At 45.0% G+C, this 24,760-nt stretch overlaps 1 long non-coding RNA gene across 2 annotated transcripts in view; it reads left to right on the top strand.

Annotated features, from left to right (window-relative positions):
- The window catches only part of LOC146348326 (uncharacterized), a 70,055-nt gene that overhangs the window by 9,635 nt on the left and 35,660 nt on the right, over window positions 1–24,760 (top strand). The window contains exon 2 of one of the 2 annotated variants that reach the window (XR_014789926.1): window positions 20,011–20,145. The exons of the other annotated variant lie outside the window; for it this stretch is intronic. This is a non-coding gene — a long non-coding RNA (uncharacterized LOC146348326). The remainder of the gene's footprint in view (window positions 1–20,010; window positions 20,146–24,760) is intronic. 2 annotated transcript variants of the gene reach the window in all.

The following is a 24,760-nucleotide window of genomic DNA, read 5'->3' as shown; positions in this document are numbered from 1 at the left end:
GTAAGGGTGTGGAGATGTGAATGGCCTAGACCCTTGTCCTCCTTTTGAAAATATGCTCCCATTGTTTTGTACCTTTTATTTAAAAACACACATAAAGCTGATTTACATACCCTAAACTGAGGTTTTTTTGGGTGGAGGGGCTCATTACTGCATCACCCTTAAAACTCCTGATGCTTAAACTTGTTCTTGGCAGTTCTCCAAACTATACCCCAGTACCAGCAACCAAAGCCAGCTAGAGCACCACCCTATCCCACTCCCACAATCCCAGGGCAGGAAAGGAGAACGGCCACAGCAATACACCAGCTCCCTCAGTAAGGGTGTACAAGACTGGTGTCTTTTGTGCTTTACAATGGGGGGAGGCGGGGGGCTGGAGAAATGTAACGGAAAAGTTTCACATCTTGATGAACATGAAAAAGAGGGAGGCAGATGGGTGGTGCAAATGAGAAGCAAGATGATGTCTTATTCAGGTAATGAATTATTAATATTCATTGTAAGAGTTGGCTTGTGCCAGTTTTTAGGATTTATCACACAATCCTATGTGTGTTTACTCAGAAGTCAGTCCCACTATGTTCAGTTGCCAATTGGGCTTTCTCCCAGGTAAGCATGCATAGGACTGTGGCTTTACCTGCCTTCCCAAGATCTCTGTAAATTTAATTCGAAATAAACGCCCATTGGATTGTACTGTTAATTCTTGAACATTAATTTCTACACTAAGTGGAATTGCCAAATGCAACCTGCTCTGTCAGCTACAATTTTTGGTACAAGGTTGGCATGTCTCTGGGCAAACAAACCCTCGTGGATGGGAGGGAAAGAGAAAAAAATCAGTTGCGGGGAGGGAAGAAAGAAGGGGTGTGCATGTGTGGTTCAATCCAGCTGTCTGTGTGGATGTTTCTGTTGGAGCGGGAGGGGGGAGATATAATGGAGTTTAGGGAAGGCTAGTGGGTAATGTTGGGGCACTAAGGGAGTGTGCAAGGGGGCTGCTTAAATGAGAAGGGATCTATCCATGAGGGCTGAGTTGAGAAGGTGAAGAGATTTGTCCTCCAGATGTGTTGGACTGCAAATCCTATCATCCCTCCTCCCAGCCAGCATAGCCAAAATGCTGCCTGGAGCCAATGGGAGTTGTCATCCAGCAATCTGGAGGGCACCAGGTTGGGGAAGGCTGCAGCAACTGCCCAGAGTTGAGAGATACTTCCATGTTGTTGTTTATTCGTTCAGTCGCTTCCAACTCTTCGTGACTTCATGGACCAGCCCACGCCAGAGCTTCCTGTCGGCCGTCGCCACCCCCAGCTCCCCCAAGGTCGAGTCCATCACCTCCAGAATATCATCCATTCATCTTGCCCTTGGTCGGCCCCTCTTCCTTTTTCCTTCCACTTTCCCTAGCATCAGCATCTTCTCCAGGGTATCCTGTCTTCTCATTATGTGGCCAAAGTACTTCAGTTTTGCCTTTAATATCATTCCCTCAAGTGAGCAGTCTGGCTTTATTTCCTGGAGTATGGATTGGTTTGATCTTCTTGCAAGATGGGAAGGTCATGGCAGAGAGGTCAGACTAAATACGATCCCTGGGGAAGGAAACGGCAACCCACCCCAGTATTCTTGCCATGAAAACTAAATGGATACTTCCATAGAGTATCATATTTTGAAAACCTAAAATGTTTGTGAGTAAGTGAGTGAGTGAAAAAGATTTTATCACCCTTGCATTTTTCTCAGACATCCAGTTGAAATACTCCTGCCTTACTCTCAGCTGCACTGTTTTTGGATCCCAGTTGCAGGCTGTATATCTTACAAGGTTGTACAATCTTGGAAGAGGCGTGGCTGCGAGGGGCCATGGCTGTGACGGTCACGAAGGGACCCTGCACTTCTGAATTTGCCGCTACACGACTGCTGGCAGTAAAAATATGATTAACTTAAATATGTCTAACTTAGCCTGGATCTAATCCAATACTAATAGATTAATTAACAATTCACTGCCTTTCCATGACACCCAAAACCTGCTGCTTGAGGCATGCACCTCACTCTGCCTAATAGCAGGGCCGGCCCTGCTAATACAATTTTTGGTGTATGACTGGTGCTCAGTGTTATGTAATAGTAACAAGAGTTCCTTCCAACACACCCTGCCCCTGTGGCTTCAGTCCTAAACACCCTTACTAGCAAGTATGCCCCATTAAATACAATAAGACTTCCGAGTAAACATGTACAGCATTGCTCTGACAGCGTTTGATCTGTGATGATGGTTTTATGTGTACACATCATCACTTAAGGCTCATGAAGCAAGGATTATGTGTGTTTAAACCTTGGCCCATAATAAACTCACTGGAAATAAAACTGACCCAATTTTTTAATCCAGATCATCTGTCCCTTGCACAGAAGTGGGCAGCAGCTTCAAAGTGCCTGTGCACACGTTTCCTTTGGCAATCAGCACATCTCCTTGCACTTCAGATTTTCTAACACTTACACTTGTTTTAGGGGTTTTCCCAGGAAGCTATTTACCTCACTTTTCACTGGTACCTGCTGCTAGTGAATGTGGCCTAGTATTCTGCTGCACAGATTGCCTCCGCGGTCTGCATAGAGTGTGGCAGAAATGTGACCTTGGTGGCACAAAAAGTAAAATGATGACGTCTGGCTGCTGGGAATCCCAGATGAGATTCCCAGCACACACACGCACACACACACACACACACATATACCGCATGCATCTTGTCAGCAGTCCCTAACACAACTTGTAACATAAGCCAGTGGCTGAAGGCCACTGGTTTTGCCATGGTAAACAAAAGACTATCAAGGAGATGTGTGTCTTTAAAGCAGGGATGGGCAACGTGGCCCTCCAGATGTTTTGGCCTACAGATCCTATGAACCCTCACCATTGGCTATGCTGGCAAGGCTGAAGGGAGTTGCAGGCCAAAACATCTGGGTCCACAAGCTGGCTACCCCTGCTCTAGAGACCCGGGGTCATGTCCTGGGGAGCCACCATTGGGGAGCTGCACATGGGGGGCAAAGGGAGGGACATAGGTCACTGCTAGAGGTAGGAGAAAAATTAAAAGGGGGTGTAAAGCTGGTATTATGCTATGTTACCACTTAATACCAGATCACAAACTCCATCTATCTGTCTTTTATGGTCAATAGAGCAAAATTAAAAGCATTACACAATCAGTTTTAGTTGCAATTTAAAAGAACAAAAATATAGATATAATGCAATTCTAGCAGACATCATGATAACCGCCACCACAAGGTTAGTTCCCAGGACAGTAAGAACTTCCTCGTCTTCTCAAGTATTGACAAGAATGTTGCCTCCACCAAAGAAGCTCCAGGAACTTTGTCCACTAATAGATAACTTGCATAGAAGCATACGAATATTTCAGGCAAACAGGCCAGAAAGAGGATGATTAATTGGTTGAAAATTCCACCACAAAATTACAAAAAGGGAGGATGTGACTCACCGTTTCCACCTCTACCTACCCAGTTGGTAGGGTACCTCTCCCACCTCTACCTCTCTAGATGGACAGATTCTCAAAGCCAATGGAGTGCCAGCAGACCTCCTCAACAAGACTTGGGAAGGCAGGACCTTAAGGATGCTACCAGATGAGACTTTTCTTGTGAAATCACCCTGCCTCTTCCATGGAATTTTATGGGGTTTCTGGGCATTGCACTCTTCCATTTCTAACCCTCATATGTTTTCCCATCACTTCCTCCATCTTTTTTCTTAGCACAGAAAATCTGTTAAGGGCTTCTCCACAAGCGGCTTTTATCCTGCGATTTACCGTTCCTTCTTCTTCCAGATTCTTTGTGGGATTTTAAATTGGCTCTTTACACAGCGGGCTTTTCTTTACTGCATAACACTACCTGCCGTTTACACTGGTGGGTGGAGCCTGGCGGGATGTTTTTGGATGTCAGCAGCATTATACGCCCCCTGTCCACCCCCTGTGGGGCAGACCCTCCTCCCTCTCAGCATGAACTTTCGCTGCCTCCTTGGCAACTTCTGTATACAGTCCACAGTACTTTCGGAACTACAGAAGTCTCCCCCCCCCCCCCCGCAATGTGCACAAGTCAGTATTGTCCCTATAAAAGCAAGCAGTAACACTTTTCTTTTTTGTGTATACACTGGGAGAAGGGATTGAGGGGATTGAGTAGAAATGGGTTGTATGTGCTCACGTTTGCCTGTATCATGTAGGGGCCATTGCAACACCCCCACCCCCTGCTCCCCATCTGCTTAGGCATCCCCGAGATGTGAAGCTGAGCACAGCTTGATTCCATTTCGCTCCTGTCCCTTACTCTCTGCCATGCTGTACTAGTGAAATGCCAGGATAGTGCACCTCCGGAATAGCAGAATGGCAGAGGGGCAGGAGGTGTGGAGCTAGGCTCCATTTTGCTCCTGTCCTTCACTCGCTTTTTTGTCTCCCCCCAAGGGTCTCCTGGTGCTGCCAAGAAACCCCATGGATATTGCAGGCAGGCAAAGTGGCAGCTGGCAGACAACCAGCAATATCTGTGTACTCAGCTGTGCCGTATTAGTGCAATGCCACCCTGCTGCTCTGCCAGGAAACAATAACAAATGATGAGGAGGCGGAAAGGCACAGGTGTGGCAGGGTGACACTCGCAACCTGTCATCGTCACTGCTGTCATCGTCATAACTGCACCCCCCGCAAATGCCCACACACAGCGCCTAATTTCACCATCGCACAAGTACACAGACTGGCACTGGCGCTTCCATGGCACAACAACAGAAAAAAACCACATTTTCCCCGTTATGAAATAGTACGGGAAAACCAGGAGGAAAGTGCTGAACAACCACTGGAGGACAACGATGTCATGTAAGCGACCCGGAAAATTTTGTGGTTGAGGAATGACAAACACATAATAAAACACTGGTGTAGAGATGCCCTAAGGGAAGAAAGATGGAATAGCTGCACAATGCCTTTTGACGCTAATGCTGGGAGCTGTCTGTCTGGAAGGCTTTTATGACACCATTGCCCTGCCTCATTCATCCAGACATCATTATCTAGACATCATTATCTTCTACTTATAACCCTCTTGTGTTTTCCCACCATGTTGTCCATCTTTTTTCTTAATACAGAAAATCTGTTAAGGCTGCACAATGCCTTCTGGTGTCTAGCACTAGGAGCCTTGTGTCTGGAAGCATCCATTGTCTAGCACAGGTGTAGGCAACCTTTTGGATCCATGGGCACATCTGGAAATTTGAGAAACTGCCCTAGGCACAAACTATAAAATGGCTGCCATAAATCCGCATGGCTAGTCACAAAGGAGAAGTAACCTGCCCAAAGGCATCCATGGGAAATTAAGATGGCAGCAGCTAGAGGCTCTCATTTTCCTTTGAAGCAATCCCAGCTGCCAGTAAAAAAATATAAAATATTATTTAAATAAAAATTGGGAGGAATAGGGTGTTGCCAAGCCCTGATGTAACAGAAGTAAAAGCAATATGGTATCATGCAACATAAAGATCCTTAAGGGTGCAATCCTATCCATGTTTAGACAGAAAAAAGTCCTGCAACTCCCAGCATGGCTGTCTGGGAATGCTGGGTGTTGTAGGACTTCTTTCTGTCTAAACACAGATAGGATTGTGCCCTAAGACAATCAACTAGCTGAGAACAGTTATCATATAGAATACCCAAAGAAAGTGGAGAACAGGCTGCATTAGCATGAACCAAAAGCTCTTAAAAGACTGTATCCCTAAGTTTCTGTTGTATGAGTTCTATTGCACTATTAAACTCAGATTGGAGGAGGAAATAGGGAGAGACTCCAATGTTTGGACAGGCTTTCTGAGAGGCAGCCTTCATCCATAAAGTATTAGAGCTGTCACTTGGAATAAGAGTTAATAGACCTGAGACATTGTTATAAATATGGATCTTGAGCCACGCTTTTACCACAGCTAACTAACCATGCCCTAACTTCTAGGGGGAGTTGACTGATTTCCAAAAATAAGTACTGCACTTGATACTTATTTAAGCTCATGTAAAAGCGTCCATAGAAACCAAGCTTGTGTACAGTTTAGGTCTGTAGTAACACCCTTGACCATAAAATAAATATAGATTTATGAATGGATTTATATCCCACACTTCCAATGCATTTGCATCACTCAGGGTGGTTAGCATGGGGAAAAATAAAAGCACAAAATCAGCATATCCAGCAATAAAATGACAGCAGGCACACCTAAGGGTTCACATAAAGATATACAATATTTCTATATACATATACACGAGAGCTTCAGATGCTAGCCATATTGTAAATGGATGATGCTTTCTCTCCACCTTCAACTGAATAAATCTCTTACAGAAAAATATATATCATAATTTGGCCACACTTGTTTATTATATATATATATATATATATATATATATATATATATACACACATATACACGCGCGCCAATAAAGTGTGCCTGAAGCAATTCACATTGACTCAGTTTCCACACCTAGTGGGATGAGTAAGTATTATGAACAGGTTACTTGGAAATGATTTTCATAATGAACAGGAAAGGGATTTCCCCATTTTTATATCTGGAATATCAGAGAATATAGAAATGCATTGTTAACAGCCAAATCAAGCTGGATTCTGCTTCAGAAACGTAACATGAAACATAAATTCATTATATTTTTATGACTCTGATTCAACACCCTATCAGCATTAATTAAATAGTTTTGTAATAGATTGGTTATTTAAGTCAGGTGCAGGCAGACTTTAGGCTTGCAGGATCTGCTTTGCTTTTCCCTAGAACCCTGAAGTCCACCGACCTTTTGCCAGGTGCAAAATAGTGGTTGTCTAAAGTGACTCTGCATTCAACCTCAGGGCAATCATTTGAATATGCTGGTGTTCTACAAACCACAGTGTTACTCACCAGTGTCACTGGGGAGTAGCGAAAGCAGAGGAAAACTGGATGGTCAGAAATACCACTGTGCTTTCATTATCTTTCATTATTTTGGCTGGATTTCATTTCAGAATCCAGCCAAATAAAGTACTTTTGCAGTGCAATCCTATACCCACTTACCTGGGAGTAAGTCCCATTGAACTCATGGGACTTACGTCTGAGTAGATATATATATCGGATTGCACCGTAAGTGAGATAACTTTAAACGTGTTTAACTTTCAGATGAAGGTCAATAGGAAATTTAAAGCTCTTAACTTTGGCTGGATCACTCCTAGGTTTCCTGTTCTGATGGGATGAGTAATATATTAATAACAGGATATTTTCATAATGAACAAGACAGGGATTTCCCCATTTTTATATTTGGAATATCAGAGAATGGGGAAATGCATTGTTGACAGCCAAATGGAGTTCAGTTCTGTCCCAGAAACATTAGATAAGATGTAAATTAGTTATAGTATTATGACTCTGATTCAACACACAATGAGCATTAATTAATTAGTTTTTCCCTACAATCCTAAAGTCCACCCATGTTTTGCCAGGTGCAAAATACTGGCTTGGTGGGGTGGGGGTTGGAAAATAGAATTAAGGAACAAGACTGCCTCTGAGCACACGCTGAACCCAGGCATTTGTTTTCAGTACTAGAACTGAGCTCACAGTCCAGTCACACAAAAAATCCACTCCTGGTTGCCCCTGCCACCTACCAGATATCCTCCATCTCTGCAGCCTAATTTAGAAGGGGGGAAAGAAGCCTTTTGTTGTTGCCACTGATAAACAATTGAGAATCATAAACACTTTGTGATCTACTGCAAATTACCCAAAGATCTACTGGGGAGTTCCTGGCCTGCTTTCTGTCCACCTCTGATTGAAATAATCTCAGCTATAATGATGGGGAAATGAGTTGGATCCAGCCTTAGTCATGCTTAGAGCAGACCTATTGAAATAAATAGAAACGTCTATTTCTGCTTCATTGACTACTCTAAAGCCTTTGATTGTGTGGATCACAACAAATTGTGGCAAATTCTTCAAGTGATGGGAGTACCAGACCACCTTACCTGTCTCCTGAGAAACCTGTACGAGGGTCAAGAAGCAACAGTAAGAACCGGACATGGAACAACCGAGTGGTTCAAAATTGGGAAAGGAGTACGACAAGGCTGCATATTGTCACCCTGCTTATTTAACTTATATGCAGAGTACATCATGAGAAACGCCGGGTTGGATGAATCACAGGTTGGAATTAAGATTGCCAGGAGAATTATCAACAACCTCCGATATGCAGACAATACCACCCTAATGGCAGAAAGCGAAGAGGATCTAAAGAGCCTCTTGTTCAGGGTGAAAGTGGAGAGTGCAAAAGCTGGTTTGAAACTCAACATTAAAAAAACTAAGATCATGGCATCTGGCCCCATCACTTCCTGGCATATAGAAGGGGAAGAAATGGAAGCTGTGACAGATTTTATTTTCTTGGGCTCCAAGATCACTGCAGATGGTGACTGTAGCCATGAAATTAAAAGACGCTTGCTCCTAGGGAGGAAAGCTATGGCAAACCTAGACAGCATAGTAAGAAGCAGAGACATCACCTTGCCGACAAAGGTCCGTCTAATCAAAGCTATGGTTTTCCCAGTAGTAATGTATGGCTGTGAGAGCTGGACTATAAGGAAGGCTGAGCGCCGAAGAATCAATGCTTTTGAACTGTGGTGCTGGAGAAGACTCTTACGAGTCCCCTGGACTGCAAGGAAGTCAAATCAGTCCATCCTAAAGGAAATCAACGCTGAGTGCTCATTGGTAGGACAGATACTGAAGCTGAAGCTCAAATATTTTGGCCACCTAATGCGAAGAGAAAACTCACTGGAAAAGACCCTGATGCTGGGAAAGATTGAAGGCAAAAGGAGAAGGGGACAGCAGAGGATGAGATGGCTAGATAGCATCACCGATGCAATGAATATGAACTTGAGCACGCTCCAGGAGAGAGCGCAGGACAGGAAGGCCTGGCGTGCTATGGTCCATGGGGTCACGAAGAGTCAGACACGACTGAACGACTGAACAACAACAATTGAAATAAATGGGACAAATTAGTCATGACGCATTGATTAAGTCTCATTGATTTCAGTGGGTCTACTGGATTCAAATCCAGTTTCAGTGGAAAATTCAAAATACTGGGAGCTAAACTATCACTTTTTATTTTAAATATACATCATTATATGTAGAAGAGTTCTCAATAATGAATGAGAGGAGTTCTCCAGCCCGTTTTGAGCATTGTCAGAAACTGTAGCTCCCCCTGCCTGCTCTGAGGGCATGCTCTCTTGTTTTTGGAGTAGATGCACCAGCTCCCCAGCTCTCTGACCCCATACAGCTCAAACGGGACCATCATTGGACCAGTATGGGCTATGCATGCCACCTACATGGCTATCTTCAGACTTTTGAGGGCAGAGATGTTCCAGATAAAAAGGTACTTATTCTTCTTTGCAGAGCAGTTTCCCACACTAATGCTTGTATTCCTTGGTGACAATTTGGAAGTAAAGACAGCAGCTGTTTGGACATGCCCTTGCCTAGATGAAGGAATCTGCCAAATCCAAAGTTCAGGCCATTGTTCTCCCATGAGGATTAAATTGGTTTGTTTTTGTTTTGTTTTTTGCTTAAGTCAGCCTGTAATGTGAATCTATAGTGGCCAGAATGTAAATCCAATTTTAAAACGTCTTTCTTCTGCCATCTATCTTGCATTAAGAACATTTACACGTGCCACAAATAATGATAAAGAGGCATAAAGACACTGGTCAAATCTGAAAACAGTCTAGTGGCAGCCAGAGCTAACTGTAGCTAGGAGGATATCCTGGATGGGCCAGTGTTCACACCCTTTTCCCTCTCCTACTGCATTGTCACACTTTCTCTCAGATCTGCTGTACCATTTCCAGGGATGCCATTGAGAAAAGGTGAGGGGGGCAGCCCCCTCCATGTTTCAAACCATTTCTGATTATTCCCGAAGAGCACCTATGAGCTTTTCAACACGAGACATTTTTTGTGCACTCATGATTCCTTAACCACGGTTGTATATGGGTTCTTTCAATGACATCATGATCCTCCACTTTAGCGTCTGTTTTTTAACAGCACTTTCAGCTAGTTTGTGGGTTTTTTTAGAGCAGGCAACACGGAGTATTATTTCTGAAAACAAAAGAAAAGGTATTTTCCTACTTTTGTACATGATATATATCTTCTATAGCACAGCACCACCTAGAGGTTATCTAGCAGAGGTTAAATGTAACCACTACAATGCTCTTGGAATGCTGTTAGGTGTGTACCCAACTTCTGAGTGGTGAAAATTTCAGGGGCTCCAGCACTTACCTGGGGTTTCGTTTCTGTTATGTGTTCCAGGGCTGGGGTGGGGTACTGTGGGCTTGTTATTGTTTTGAACCTTGGCAGCTCCTGTAGAGTGGGGAGTAGCAGCAGTGGGCAAAGCTTCTGCTAAGTTCTGCAGTTCTGTGTGTGAGAAATAAAGGACGGTTGTGTTTGAGGCCTGCTGAGCCTTACAGTCACTCCTTCTACCCATACAACAGTTTCCTTAGAACAGGGGTGCAGAACATCAGGCATGGGGGCAAAAACTGGACCCCCTGGGGTCCCAATCTGGCCTTCGGGGCTTCCCCAGACAACCAGGCTCCTGAGCCTGGCTCTGCCCGCTTTCCTCTGGCTGCCCATCAGCTGGTGGTTTCCCAGGTTCTCTGCAGTTTCTTCCCCCTTCTCAAAGGGTGAAATGCCTCTCCTGAGACTTAGCTATGGCAAGAGGAGCTCTAAGCTGAAATGTGCCAGTGTCTGGGGTATTTTGAGCCTATCCCTTTTTCCTTTGGCTGCATCCGCCCCTGCAGCGTAGCCTGGAGAGCTTCTCCAAAATGGAGTTCAGCCCTTAGCTGAAAGTGTTTCAGCACCCCTGCCTTAGAAGGAAGCCACTGGAAACTTGTGGCATTTCTGTGATATCAGCTATATTTACATGTATAAGGTCTATATCATATTTCTGTGATACAAGGTTTATTTACAGGGTGAGCATGAGTTGACGCTTCATAAGAACATAAGAAGAGCCCTGCTGGATCTGACCAAGGGTCCATCTAGTCCAGCATTCTGTTCACACAGTGGCCAACCAGCTGTTGACCAGGGACCCATAAGCAGGGCATGAGTGCAACAGCACCCCCCCCCATGTTCCCCAGCAACTGGTGTACACAGGTTCACTGACTCTGTTACTGGAGGTAACACATAGCCATCAAGACTAGTAGCATTGGTAGAGGCATTCAGAGCATTGTCTGGTCCAGTTTTATTGCATAAGTTTCAGTCATTTAGGCCTGAGGATACGGACTAGGTGCTTGGCCAAGTCTGATTGACGACTTGCATGCTCGACCCTTGCCCTTCATGATTACATCAAACAAGAAGGGGATGTCTGGCTGGGTCCAGGAGGTTGTAAATTCCTCCTTGAGAGAGGGAGTGGTGCCGGCCTCTTTAAAAGAGGCAATAATCAGCCCACTCCTGAAAAAACCTAACCTGGACCCAGAGGATGTTAACAATTATAGGCCAGTGGCCAACATCCCCTTCCTGGGCAAGGTGCTTGAGCGGGTGGTTGCAGGACAGCTCCAGGCACTCTTGAATGAAACGGATTATCTAGATCCATTTCAATCGGGCTTCAGGCCTGGTTTTGGAACAGAAACTGCCTTTGTCGCCCTGTGGGATGACCTTTGCTGGGAGAGGGACAGGGGGAGTGCGACCCTGTTGATTCTCCTGGACCTCTCAGTGATACTGTCGACCATGGTATCCTTCTGGATAGGTTGTCTAGGTTGGGAGTTGGAGGCACTGCACTGCAGTGGTTCTGCTCCTACTTGGATGGCCGATTCCAGAAGGTGGTGCTGGGGGATTATTGCTCTGTGCCATGGCAATTATGCCATGGGGTTCCACAGGGCTCTGTTTTATCCCCCATGCTGTTTAACATCTACATGAAACCGCTGGGGGAGGTTATCTGGGGGTGTGGGCTGAGGTGCCATCAATATGCGGATGACACCCAGCTCTACCTCTCTTTCTCATCAAACCCAGGTGAGGCAGTGGCTGTTCTGAATCTGTCTGGGCATGGTAATGGACTGGATGAGGGCCAATAAACTGAAACTCAATCCAGACAAGATGGAGGTACTGTTAGTGGGTGGTTTGTCTGCCTGGGTAGGTGATATTCAACCTGTTCTGGAGGGGATTGCAGTCCCCCTAAAGGATCAAGTTCGTCGTTTGGGGGTGCTCTTGGACCCAGACCTGTCACTTGAGGCACTGGTGAACTCAGTGGCATTGAGCACTTTTTGTCAGCTTAGGCCGGTATACCAACTACGCCCTTATCTGGACAGTGATAGCCTAGCTACAGTTATCCATGCTCTGATAACTTCTCATCTGGATTACTGCAATTCGTTATACATGGGGCTGCCTTTCAAAACGGTCCGGAAACTTCAGCTGGTCCAAAATAGGGCAGCAAGATTGTTAACAGGGACTGGCCAGCGAGATCACTTTATGCCAGTATTTTTCCAGCTGCACTGGCTGCCAGTCCATTTCCGGGCCCGATTCAAAGCGCTGTTATTAACATTCAAAGCCCTTAATGACTTGGGGCCAGGTTATCTGTAGGATTGCCTCCTCCCATATGTGCCTGCCTGGACCTTAAGATCATCCTCAGTGGCCCTTCTCCATGAGTCCCTGCCAAAGGAAATGAGGCAGGTGGCTACTAGGAGGAAGGCCTTTTCTGCTGTGGCACCCCGGCTGTGGAATGAGCTCCCTAGTGAGATTCGCCTGGCACCTACATTGTATTCCTTCTGGCACCAGGTGAAGACCGTTTTATTTTCCCAGGCATTTTAGCTTTCTAGACTTTTAGCTTTGCTGTTTTGAATCTGTATTTAAAATCCCTGCATTGCTGCTAGGTTTTATTCTGGTTTCATTCTGGTTGTATTGTTATATTGTGGTTTTAATGTTTTTATGCTTTATATTGTTTTACTGTGTGCTTTTTGGTTTTAATTTTTGTGAACCTCCCAGAGAGCTTCAGCTATTTGGTGGTATAGGAATGAACTGGAATGAATGAATGAATGAATGAATGAATAAATAAATAAATGCTATTGATAGCCATTTGCTATTGACAAATTCCTCCAGGAATTTGTCCAACCCCCTTTTAAAGCCATCCAAATTGGGGCCATCACGACATCCTGTGGTAGCGAATTCCATAGTTGAACTATGTACTGTGTGAAGAACTTCCTTTCACAGCATTATCACTCCAGCAGATTCCTATTTGCCAACAGATTTCTAGGGGAACCCATAGTGCCACAGGATTTGCTGCAGGGAGCAAAGCCAGCTCTCTGCCTCCTTTCCAGCCTCAGTTCCAGTGCAGACTCTTGCTAGACTCTTGTCTCATTTGTCTCATGGGGCAAATTAGTCATCTCTACCCATCATCTATGCTGCCTTGGACCATCCTAGCTCTCATCGAAACACATCACCAGAATGTTACCGCTGCCCTATGCCAGCAGTGGAGGCTGGTGGCTCCAATTTCGGTGGGGCTGTGAATCCATTCCAGGTTTCAGTCAGAACCAGCCAGAACTCCAAAGGAGCTATCCAAGGTGCTGAACCCTATCCCCAAAATGAGTCTGGCACCTTGGATAGCTCATTTAGAATTCTGGCTGGTTCCGACTGAAAAACTCAGAATGGATGCACAGCCCCAGCTAAATCAGAGCCACCAGCCTCCACTGTATGCCAGTTCCTAGAGCAGGGGTGAGCAACTGTGTGGGGCATGGTGGCCATTTTGCCCCTCCCCCACAGGCCATACTCCACAGGGTGACAGGGGAAAAAATCGCCACCTTGCCACTGAAATTCAGCAACCAACCTAAAGGGCTAAAAGGATGACATTTAGTTTGTACACAAACAAAATTTATGGAGTGCTAAAAGAAGTTAAATCTGCCCCCTTTAGCACTTGGTAAAACTAAAGCCAACATTAAAAACAAAATTGTCCTTAGAGTATTGCCTCAAGGCATCCACACTGATTGTTCTACTTACAGAAATCTTAAGGTCAAGAATTAGAGAGTGTGAAGGGAATCTGAATCTCTTTGCAGTCACAGGCACTGGGCTGTAGGGAACCCTAAACGATCATTCAAACCAATACCAAACCCATAACAACACAGTATTTTGCCACTGAATCATGAATGTGTCCAAGAGCAGACCTTTGAATGTTGCTACAAATCTGGCCCCCTCTATTGAAAATATTTACCTTCTCTTTATGAAGCAATAGGGACAGAGGGCAGGGTTTCATTTGCGCAGAGAATGTATGGGCTGGCACAACTGGAGCATCATCCTTTATCTGGGAACTTTATCAGGTCTCTGCCTTCATAGCAAGCTGAGAACTGCTTTGTTTCTGGTGTGAAGAGCATGCATCAACACACCAGCAGCGCCACCTGTGTGCATTTGTGTGTGTAAATATATACACTGTCTCACCTAAAGTTGGTGACCCTTAACCACAGGGTGCTGACGCTCCTTCATTCAAACATGGCTTTAATCTCATTTTGCAATGTCCTTCTGACTTGCACGTTCGGATGGCTAATTAAACAAACAGCCTGCTCTGTGACTCTGCACCCCTAAAATCAGTGGAGGCTGGTGGCTCCAATGTCAGTGGGCTGGTGAATGCACCCCGGCTTTCAGTCAGAACCAGTCAGCCAAGGTACTTCCACACCTTCCGACTTCTGACTGAAATCTGGAGTGGATTCCCTGCCCCACTGATATAGGAACCACCAGCCTCCACTGCCTAAACCAGTGTTCTGCATCCTACTCCAGGGGTGTTGCCTCACCTGAAGAGCTCCTGTCCCCCAGGCAGGCAATGCCAAAGAGGTGACATCTGATCAGAAACAGATGCAGCCACAGCATCGGGGAAGAGGCTGGGACACATCCAGCTAAGATTAACCACTGGCATGTCCCACAGCATCCCGCAGACTCTCTGTCAGCAAAGCCAATATCCGCCCTCACGTCAATGAGGTGAAGTGTGAGGCAGCGGTTAGCCAAACCTGCAGCCTAATTGCTAAGGCCCAGAAACCTCCAATGAAAACAATAACTCCTCGGAATGGTTGCTGTGACTCGGCCCATTTCTGCCAAGTCACCCTTTCATAAGTGGGAACCGAGGCTGGGGAGGGAAGCTTCCTTGGCTACCCATCCTTATATTTTTCATCCAGGCATGCCCTTTGCAGGCTTCTTCCCTCCCCTCCACCCCACTATGACTTGGGGAACCGCAAGTTCCTCAGATAGCCTTACATGAATCATATAATGTCTGCTCTCCTCAGTGATCCCAAGAACCCATGTAAAAAAAAGAAGACGACAGCTTGAGACCACACTTTAAACACTAACAGGCGTTTGAGCCATCTGAGACTCTTGGTTGCTTTTGCTGCAACAGATTATCACAGCTACTTCTCTGGAAGTTGGTATCTTCGGTGTTAGCCAAACCCTTTTTCTACCGTGAGCCTGTTTTACTGGAATGATGCAGCTGCCCCCTTCCTCCGTCTCTATACTCCCCCCCACCCGACTTGGCCAGCTCCTGCTAGGATTTCTAGCTGACCACTGTTGTACACCCCTGTACAACATGAACATGTCGCTAAGACAAACAAGGGGCAGGCAGCAGTGGGGTGGCGAAAGGAACTCCACTGGGAATATACGCAGGCGCAGCAAACAGGGCTGAAAGGTGCTTTTCAACATCACTGACTTCGATATTGGATAAAAACCAAGGCAAGATCTGTACTGAACCACCACTGCAGCAAGAGCAAAATTGCAGCAATACATGCTGATTCCCTGTGCTTTTGTTTTTTTGGTGCGGTAGCCCACACTGAATATGAAGCAAGCCTCAGATTTCTGAGGATGTCACCTAGGCCCAGCCGGTGCTACACTCCCTGTCTCACCTCTAAGCCCCAGAACTTTCTGCTTGTCCCCTTTTCTATGTCCCTTGCTCTTCCCAGCCTGTCATTTTGGTCTGTGTATGCTTCCTTTAACGCCTTGCCCCCCCTGCCCCCCGCCACACACACACACACACACACACACACACACTCTTTCCCCACACATACTTTACTGCTATCTCCTGTTCCCAACAGCTCTGCATTTCCTGCTTTAGGCATCCAGTCTCTGTCTTGCTGCTGGGCTTTGTTCCACTGAACACACTGACCAAGTAATTAACCACAGCAAACTTAGGTTTGACCTATTCAGGATATATTTTTTATAGTCATTACAAAAGTGGCCATTGAAAAGTCTTTCTCAAGCATTCTCTTTAATCTTGATACAAGAAGGAAAACTATTTGAAGGCACTGAGGCTTTTCATTTGATTTCAGATGGATGAAATGAGATCAATTATTTTCTGACCTTGGATGAAATCCAGCTGCTGTTAATTTCCTTATACTTCCTGAACCCAGCTCCAAATCTGTGCCCCTCTTCTCCTCTCCTGGAAACACTATTGCTTTTTGCAAAGCTCCAAAGCAATTCAGTAAACATGAGCCCTGCAATTCCAATTTCTTTCTGGAAGTATTTCACCCTCAAGTTCAAAAGCACTGCTAAGAAACTGCTCACTGTTTAACTAAAAGCTAAGAGATGAAGTGATGGCCACCAATTTGGAGATTAAAAAAAGGTAAAGGTGTCCCCAACCAGTCATGTCCGACTCTAGGGTGCGGTGCTCATCCCCGTTTCCAAGCCGAAGAGCCAGCGCTGTCCGAAGACGCCTCCGTGGTCATGTGGCCGGCATGACTGAACACCGAGGGAGATTAGGATTAGGCAAATTAATGGAGGATAAGGCTATCAATGGCTACTAGTCATGATGGCAATATCCCTTGAAATGTGCTGAATTACAATCCCCATCATCCCCACCTAATGTGGGTTGGATGGGGATTGTGGGACTTGTATTCCAACACATATGGAGGATGCCAAGTTGGGAAAGGATGCTATCTATCACTTGTAGTATCAGAGGTGATATACCTCTGAATACCAGTTTTGGGGGAAATTGAGCTGGAGGATGTTATTGCACTCATGTCCTGTTTGTGGGTTTCCCATGGGCAGCTGGTTGGCCACTACATGGACAGAATGCTCGACTGGCTGGACCTTGGTCTGATCCAGCATGGCTCTTCTTATGAAGTGTGATAAGCACTTTATAGAGCTGTGATAGGAGTGTTACACTTAGTAGCACAAAGGATATGAACTAATACAGATGCCTCTATCTTTTCTCCCAGGGGCAGCTGGAGCAATTTTGTTCAGAAAAATAGCCTGTAGGGAGAGGCTAAGCACGCTTCTAATCAAGTTGGTACACTCAAGGAGGAAAAGCGTCATTTAAAAACAAACTAATCAGCACTTCATTACATGCATGTAAGAGCCTTTCTACACAAGGCTTTACACAACGTTGTCATCCTCCAGGCCCTCTCCCGCTCTTTGCAACCATTTCCCCAGCTTTTTTTAGATCAAAGGAAGTGTGCTATAATTTAGAAATGGTGGAATGAGATTCCCGTGTGTTTGCAGAATTCTGCTATACTGCAGCACCATCTAGTGGTTATGTAATGAAACATATAGAACGGCAGAGAAGGGAAACCCCTGGAAAAAAAAAAGTGTAAAGGAACCAAACTTAATTCTGCAAAGAATCTGGAAGCGGAACCCTCGGGAAAGGTGTAGGTTAAAATCCTCATGTAGAAAAGCCCTAGGTGTAACATAACTTTCCCCCTCGATTAAGATCTCAGCAGTAATAACTTCGCAATCCTATCCATCTTCTTTTGTTTATAGTATTTATATCCCTTGTCTTTGGTGCAAAATATTCCTGCGGTAGCAGTTACTAACAAAATCGTAAAATACAGTAAAAACATCACAATGGTTACCAAAAAAAAAGTGGCCACATTAAAATAAATAGCCTTGATAATGCCACCCTGTGCCTGCTTACTCAGAAGCCCCATTGTGTCCTCTGGGACTTACTCTCTAATAAATGTCTTTAAGATTACAGGGTGAGGGACCTGTGACCCTCCAGATGTTGATGGATTGCAACTGCCATCAGCCCAAACCAGCATGGCCATTGTTCAGGGATGATGGGAACTGTAGTTCAGCAAGACTTCTGGAGGGTAACAGGGTTCCCACGATCCTGTAAGCCACGATACAAGCAATTAATCTTTCAGATGCCAGAGGAAACTTGCCTTCTTGGCAAGCTTTTGGAACTAGCACTGTGCTTATTGGCTTCTTTGTCATACTGACTTCTCTGAACACAGAGAGATCAGAGCACTACATGGAGCAAATCAGCAGTAGCCACATTGATTTCAGTGAGCCTCAGGGACTAGCGTATAAAATGCAACCACCGCTATTAACTGAAGTGCAGAGTTCAAGACCAGTTCAACATGTGATCCTCTGTGGGCTTCAGTCGCAACTGCAGCATCGTTTTGTTCACCTCACACTGTGCTGTGCCCTTTCTGCACCATCAGGATTGTTTGAGGGTGTTTTGCAAAATAAATACATGTTTGCTTCTCATTTGTTGCATGCACTCAACATGGCTTCTCTCATGGTAGCCCTTTTGTTGTGGGTAGGTGATGATCACATTTTCTGAGGAGTCAAAACATGCTGTTTTGTATACGGGGAAAATCTGATTCTTCTAACAGAGGATAGATTATCTCCCCTCTACAGAAATTGTATTCTAGCTCTTGTCTGGAGCATGGCTTCATGAGAGACACAGGGACCTTTGTGATTCAGTTAGTGATGAGTGACACAACTCTCCATCCATTACATTTACAAACTGGTTGTTCAAGTTTTGTTTAAAATGTTCTTTAGGGGCTGTGTAAACTTCCTTACTGGCACAAGAGTATAAATGTAGCTAGAAGGGGGCGGGGTGGGGCGGGGCGGGGAGGAGAGATAAAAACAACCAAGGCTGTTTCTCCAAGGCACTATCCTCATAATTTTGTAATACTTTTGTTTAGTTTTATTTACAGAGGTCTTTCCCCCCATGATTCAAAGGCTGTGTGTTGCATGAGAGATAAAATCTACAAAAACTTCTAAAAGAAAAGGAAGGCAAAACGAAGCACGGCTTTCTGTTCTCTTCCCTTCTGTTACTGGGAAGTTCATCCATGCTGGCTTTCACAAATTATTTTGGCAAGCACCTCCCCCCCCCCCCTGGGTGTGCCTTGTCTAATATGTTTTTATTGTTCTGGAAGGCTGTTGGAACAGAAGGCTTGGAAGCACCTAGGAGCAAAAGGATGCTGATAGTAAGGTACAAGCTACTATTGCCTGATGTACTTAATGTTAATGACCTATGTGTAGGATGACCATACGTACCATTTTAAACGGGACAGTACCGTTTTTTTCATATTTCCCGACCATCCCGTCATTTTAATATGTCAATTTTGTCCTGTTTTTAATTTTTTGTAAAAAACTGAACGCGTTTATCATAAGGCTCTATGCTACAGTGCGTGCAGTAAAACTACTACGGTGACGAAAGAGGAAGTTCCATTTCCTTTATCCAGTCAGGGCCAGGCTTTTTGAGCTAGAGACGATCGGACGCAGCCCCCTGGCTTGCCTGCAGTGGCGGGGAATTCAAGAGGTGGCCGCTAAGCCCCATTCAGCATGTGGGAGCCAGGAGGGTGAGTCTTACTGTTATTTCTACCATCATTCCGCCCATAGAGATTCTTTCTGCCCTACATTCAGTTTGATTCGGACTTTTCAGCCTCATATTTCCATTCAACAGGCTGTTAGCTATTTTTTTATTACAGCGGAACTCTCCGGTGGGACATTAGCATATACCGGCTTGTGATAGCAGTCGGGGTGTTCATTCCTTTTTTTTTTCTTTTGGGTGTATGTTTATGATTTTTTGCAGTCTGGCCACTGCAGTCCTGCATTACAGTGTTCAGTGTGGTATGCCATACAGATTTGTTTACTGCTCATGTGATATTTTATAAGTATTTATATATGTATATTTATGAGTGGGTTTTTTTGTGTATATTCAATAAATTAGTGTTATTCATTTGTGCCCCTTTCCATGTTCTTTTGCAGTGAGTTTAGGTTGTTTTTTAGGTCTCTTATAGCCTGAGAGACCACAAAAGGAGCTGCAGTTGTTTTGTTATATTGTGGTTTTATTATTTTTTTTACCTTAGTGCAGTTTTCTTTATATATTGTAGGGCCAGGCTTCTTGCCCAGAGAGAGAACCCCGTCCCGTTTTTGTCATCCCAATATCCCATTTTTGTCTCAAGGAAATATGGTCAGCCTACCTATGTGTCCTCTATCATCACTGAATTAACAGGAGAGGCTCTCATGTGAGTATGCAAAGAATGGGCATATATGCAAATGCCTACCTAACTATTAAGTCACTGTTTACAGCAAAGCCACCTGAAGGGTAACTTGAATGGGCCTGTCTAAAGCCTTGTTAAGAAATATTGCCCAATCTTGAAGCATCCCTATCTCTGGAAATGTTATGAGCAGCTGATGATGATCATTAGGTTAAAGCACCATCAGTTTATTTATTACATTTATATCCCACCTTTCTTCTATCATGGAACTCAAGGTGACTACATGTGGTTCCCAGGTGGTCTCCCCTCCAAGCACTGACCAGACCCAAACCTGCTTAGCTTCAGCAAGGTGGCTGCCTCATGTGTGTTCAGACTATGCCCTGGGACCTATGTCCAGTTTATCCCTCAAGGCCTCTTTTGTTCTAGGAACCTCCACCTATTTGTCCCTTGGATTGAAAGCTGTTAGAATTTAAACCAGTGTGCTTGGAAGCATGGCTGTTGTAAAGCCTGATTGAGCAGCCCAAATTCAGTCATAGAACTGGGAGTCTTAGAAAGACTCCTGTTCACTCCAGGAGCCAAACCACTGAATCTTTTGTTTAACTGCATCCTGAACATGCCCAAAATTGTTGTCTTCTCAGTGTTCCTTGCCTGTACCCTATAACTGAGTCCAGCCTTTTAGTGTGATCACAGGAGCTAGTGTACACCTCTGTTGTGTGAATCTATAATCAATGTAAGGTCCAACTGGCACACTGCTCGTTCCTAACACCATCCCTCACTCTGGAGCTGAACCCATGTTTCCAGGCCCAGAACTCTACCTGCGCCACTTTGCCACCTTGTTTTCCCAGACAGAGTCTCACTTTCTGTGAAATACCTATTGCTGCATTTAGGCAATCTTCATTTCAGTGGTGCTGCCACACCACTACATTAGATGCTTCTGCCTGAGATACTCAAGGGACTTCCACCCTGTGGATGTTGTCAGTGGCAGGCACCACTAGACACAGGCCATCAGGTGGAGATCTGGGGCCCTGCAGCCTGGGGGGGGCACCTGGAGGGCCCCCAAACCATACCAGAGAGGTGGCAGTGGCACTCGGGCAGCAGCAAATCACACCGTGGAAAGCAACCTGCTGTGCTGGAAGCCAAGACTGCAGCTGAGCACTGTTTTAATTTAAAACATTTCCCTCAGAGCAAGAGTGGCTACCAGCTTAACCAATCAGACTCCACCTTTGGAATCACGCAGCCAATAAGGGCACTAGAGTAGCAAGGGGGCATACCAAGCCCGCTTATCACCACCCTTGCCACTTCAGTGCCTTCATTGGCCCTGGACCCCCAAAAAGTAGCATCTGATTGGGTGAACTCTCTGCCAGTGTTGCTGGGGGTGTGTGTAGTACGTGGAACAATTTAATTTAAAATGGTGTGCAGCTGCAGTCTTGGAGTTGGCCAGCTCAGCACTTTCCTTTCTAGTGTATACCATTCAGCAGGCAATAGCTTTACCTACCTTGCTAGCCAGCCAGTTAGGGGAAAACACTGCCCCCCAAGAGGTAAAGTGTAAAAAAAATTATTATTGTGTACCCCTCTGGTATATTTTTCTTTAAAAACTCTGAGAGGAAATATTCCTGCACATGCCCAGTAAAGGAGTGAGATAGGGAGTGGCCACTATTTTAGGCAGTTACCAAAATGCAGTGTGGAAGAAGCCTGCATTCTCCTCTCTGTAAGACCCTGAACCCTTGAGACAGGGCTGTTTACAAAGTTGTTCCTGTGTTGCTGAATCCTGGTCCATTTTGAGAAGATTGCTGTGAAGCTGGAGTGAACTGAATAGAGGCTGTTGTTTTCTTTCTTTGGTCAGCTGAAAAAATCAAGCTTCAGATAGAAGTTTTATTTATATTTTTGTTGTGGACTCAAGCTGAAATACAGAACTTTGGGAGGGCTGCGCTCTGTTTTATTGTTTTGGTGATAAGTGAATGGTTATGCATGTAGAATTATTACATGTGATTCCTGCTTTTAATTAAATTAAAATGATATATCTTAATTGTCCTTGTACAAGGCCTTTGCTGTGAGTCCCTTTAGAGACCCTGAGGAAAAGTGTTACTCTTGCTCTGTGCATTAAGTGATGAACTCCATTTTCTTCCTGTGCTCTGACTATGTGACCACTCCATTTGAGCAAGCTGAAACAGCATGTGGTGATGTAACCACTTGTGGGGTCTTGAGATAGCTCTAGCCATCAAGGCCAGAGTAAGACTCAGTTAACTAGGCTGAATGATCTAAGCTGCATTCCTGTGGGAACTTCCTCCCTCCCCTCTCTTTCAGAATTCGGGAACGCTGCTGGAGTAGGCCTGTGATTGGCTAAATAAGATTTTCCCAGAGTTATCAAGGGTCTGAGCATAAAAGGCAAGGGCTTGGGACTGCCCTCTTTCTTCATCTACCTGTGCCCACTTGTCTCTGGCCTGATGAGGTTTTTGGATTGGGCGATCCATACTTAAGTAATGTATAGGATAGGCTTAGGTACTGCTTTGTTATTTTTGCCTGGAGCATTGTTCCAACAGTTCTCTCTGATCGTTCTTTGTATACTTTCCCTCCCTTTTCCTTTCTCCTTTATAAATAAATGTTACCTTTACCTCTAGAGCTGTGCGTGCCTTCTTCCCGGGAAGCCTCAGTACTAAATTCAGAGCCTTCTGCTTGGGCTACTTGCTACTGTGTAATGTTTCAAGCTTGGGGGGCTGGAAATAGAGGGTGCTAGTTTGACCCTTTATTTCTGTGCCCTAAGTGTATCCTGAAAGGCCTGAGAGTCCCCTAGCTCGGGCTGAGGAGGATGGAAGGGGTCGTGGTAGTCTTCCTGGGCATGTCTTTGCCCTGCCTACACTGCAAGGCGTCAGGTAACCTGCTTTCTCCCTTCACTTAAAGAAAAGAAAGTGGGACAGCAGCAGCAGGGAGGGATCAAGAAGAGTGGCAGTACTGCTCAACAAAAGATTTAAAAAACCTGAGGCAGCCAAGGTAGCAGAGCAAGGACAGGCAACATGGGGCTTGCAGGCACCAATGTGCCCCAAGAATGATGAGAAAAGTGGGGTCTTCAAACCAGGACAACCTGTACTGTATGTACTGACTCATCATTTTTGTCATATTTAGTTCACTTCCAGTTATTAGTTAGCGGTATATTGTGGGAAGTGTTATTTAATAACAATTCTTGTTGCTGATTTTTTCTTAAGTAATGTTTGGTTAGCGTTCAATGAACCATACTGTCCAGGCTTGGCAAATAAACTTTTTTGAACTCAAATGAAAATGGTTGTGTTTGTCTGCCTCTTCCAGGCTAAAAGGCTGAGTTGAACCACATTTAGACTTTGACACCTGCAGGTGAATCCCATTACAGTCTTCTCTACTTCCTTCCCACAACTCTGCTGCTCCACCCCCACTCTGCCCCCACTTTTAATCTTGTTAAAGGAAAGCAGCCAAACCTACATATCTCCAAATCTGGGAGCCCTGTGTTTGCATATTCAGTTTCCTTCAGTCACGTTTTAAGCAGCCACTGAGGTGAACGGAGTTTTGTGTTTGGAACCAGCACGAAGCTACGCTGTCTCTCTGTGGCTTGTCTGCATTGCTGATTGTTTCATATCAGTTGTGTCCATTCCATAACACGGCTTTCCACTCCAGGCATGGTTGGTTCCTCTTGTCTCAGGGGCCTAGGTCATTTAAATTGGCACTCTTTGCATCAATTGGGTGCCTGCCCGGCCAGTGCTCGCAACACTGAGGGCTTTTTCATGCAAACTGTTGCACGATAAATGAGCATTTCTTTTTCAGATGTCGTGCGCAGTCCACATGTTTTCCATCAAGGTTTTGCTTTTGTTGTTGGGACATTGCATTGCCCAAGCATTCATATCTTATCCATATTTGGGGAAATAGGATTGCTATGTGAAATGTGCACGAGTGCCCCGAGCACCTGTTGGAAAATGTTTGTGGTCAGATTAGTAAGAAGCAATAAAATTTCCTCACTCTCATGCCGTTATCAGTTTATGAATCATTCTTTTTTCTGGAGGTCTGCTGTTTAACTTCTGGGAGCACTTATTTAACAGTTACTAAACCACCCCTCAGCAGATTCCAGCTGTTTGGAGAATATTCACAGCACGATCCCATGCATGTTTACTCAAAAGTAAGTCCCATTGTCAGGGCTGGGTTTAGGCACAATGGACACAGTGCCTTAGATCTACGAAACTCCAAAGGGCCTATGGAAAAGTGTGGGGCCTACAAAAAGATTCATTCATTCAGTGCAGTGCAGTGATTACATTTCTAAACCACTCAATAGCCAAAGTTCTCTGGGTAGTTTACAGAGACTAAAAGCCTTAAAAATACAATATTATAAAATAATATAAAAACCGCACACACACACTTTTAACAATCAACAATAAGAAATCCCAGGATCTGTTAAAAACTTTATATGCTGTCAAATGCCTGGGAGAGGTTGGCGCCAAGCAGACCTCAACTGCAGGGCCACCACTGAGAAGGCCCTCTCCCTTGTTGCCAGCCTCCAAAGCTCTGTTGGAGGAGGTACTTGGAGAAGAGCCTCAGATGACAATGGTAGTGTATGGGTAGCCTTCATACCAGGAGAGGCACTTTGCCAGGCATTGCAGCCCTGAGCCATGTAAGGCTTTATAGG

The sequence above is a fragment of the Heloderma suspectum genome, chromosome 4 (genome assembly GCF_057233095.1).
Source record: "Heloderma suspectum isolate Gila_16-S chromosome 4, 16-S_ref, whole genome shotgun sequence".
Taxonomy (NCBI): domain Eukaryota; kingdom Metazoa; phylum Chordata; class Lepidosauria; order Squamata; family Helodermatidae; genus Heloderma; species Heloderma suspectum.
The sequence above is the reverse complement of the archived record's forward strand: the minus strand, read 5'-3'. Positions and strand labels throughout refer to the sequence as shown.